Below are 2,037 nucleotides of genomic sequence, written 5' to 3' on the forward strand. Positions count from 1 at the left end.
ATATATTATATATATAAGTTAGTTACTTGAGTATGCTAGTCTATACCTTATGGTGGCTTATGCCTATAATCTCAGCACTGAGGAGGTTGAGGCAGTAGGATTGCTATGAATTTAAGACCAGCCTGAGTTATGTAGTGAGTGCTAGGCCAGCCTCAGCTGCAGAATTAGACCCTGTTTCAAAACAGCAAAGCATTCAGACTTCCTTTTCCCTAAGGCAAGTACTAACCAGAACCCCTCTCCCCAAAGCCAAAGCAAACCATAAAAATGAAAAGGGTCACCATCTCCCTTCTGGGAAGACCCTCATTCAGAGGGGTCCTGCCCTATACCCAAGAGGAAGGAAGGAGAGCTACAGACCAAGGAGAGTCTGAGAAGACAGGCTTTGGACATTAATACTAGATCACACCTGTTGTCTTGTGACATTTTGCTATGATCATCCAAGCATGAAAACATCGTTCTGGGGCTGGAGACATGGCTTAGCAGTTAAGAGCATTGGCTGCTCTTGAGGAGAACCCAGGTTCAGTTCTCAGCAGCCACATGATGGTGCACAACCATCCATAACTCCAGTTCCAGGGGATCTGACACCCTCTTCTGGCCTCTGCAGGCATTGTACACATATGGTGCACTTACATATATGCAGGCAAAACACTCATACACATAAAAAACCATAAATCAATCAATCAATCACAGTTCTGAGGGATTTTGAGCTTTCATTTCTCAAATCTCCCAAGTCACAGAAAGCTTTGGTTAAATACACTGCAAAAGAATATTGCAGTTCTTGGCGCTTGAGAAGGGCAGAGAAATGGGCAGCTTTGCAGAGAAACCAATGGTGTTGGCACTGGTGAAAGTCTTTAGGGGAAAGTCTTTAGTAGTGCAAGCAGGGATCTGAGAACTGACTGGGTCCAGACTATAAGTGATGTGAATGCTTTTTGAACGTTGTACCAGGGGCCTGGAATTTAGGGTCCCATCCACTCTAGATGAATGCCCTACCGTTGAGCTACACCCCAGACTCCAGATTGCAGAAGTCTTAGCTGCCTTCACAAACACAGCCTTGTAATTATCACGAAAACTCACCTAGCTTTCACCGTTTGTTTTAAGAATATCTGGCTTTTGTACCAGTTCCACTTTGGGCAAATGGACACAAGCCAAGGCCATATGGGCTAAAAATACCTAATCAACCCACAGTTTGCTGTAACATTTAACTAACTTTGCAGTGGGAAAGCGCAGTCCGATTAGTAAAATGAAGCTGCTTTCTTCTTTGGTTAAGAACCCCAAAGGCTCTTTATCATGATCCATTCTTTCCTTCCTTTTGCTGTCTGGCCCATGTAGGTTATTCTCACCAAAGTTGAGTCTCAAAGGCTGAGCCGGCCCGTGTCACTGATTTCCGACTTCAGAATGGCACACTTAGAAAGAGGCCTATTAGAAGTTCTGTGGGCTGATTTTGAAGCACTGGCACAGATAGAACTTGGCTCTGAGATCATTGCGCCCTCCTGCTGCTCTGCTACAAAACCCTCCCAGCCGCGCTCCCGGGCCGCGCTGCCTTTGATAAGGGTGATGGCTGCGGCTGGCTCCTTGGGGAGAGAGGAAGAGAACGTCTCTCAGATTTAGGCCAAATGCAGATAACTAGCGACCGCGTGGTGGGCCTGCCGGGCCTTAGCTTCCCCTCTTCAACCTGAGGATGTTAGACTACATGACCTTTAAAATGCCTTCCGGCTCCCGAAGGCCAGGAGTCTGATACGACTCTAGCGTTTTTCCACTTTCAGCGACCAGTCTGCGCTACAGCGCCCCTAGGGCCTGCAGGCAGGTGGTGCCCTAGCCTTCCCTGGTCTCCACAGCGCTTAGCTCTTATAATTGCTATCTATATAATTTACTTATTTAGGGTTTTGGAGACAGGATATCTTATAGCACAGGCCAGCCTCATGTTTGCTATGTAGTTGAGCCTGGCCTTGAACTCCTCATAATCCTACCTGCACCTTCCCACATACTGGGATGACAGCATTGTGCTGGTTTTATAGGCTGCAGGACTTTATGCATGCTAGG

This window comes from Nannospalax galili, unplaced genomic scaffold (genome assembly GCF_000622305.1).
Source record: "Nannospalax galili isolate Female #2095 unplaced genomic scaffold, S.galili_v1.0 scaffold1316, whole genome shotgun sequence".
Lineage (NCBI taxonomy): Eukaryota > Metazoa > Chordata > Mammalia > Rodentia > Spalacidae > Nannospalax > Nannospalax galili.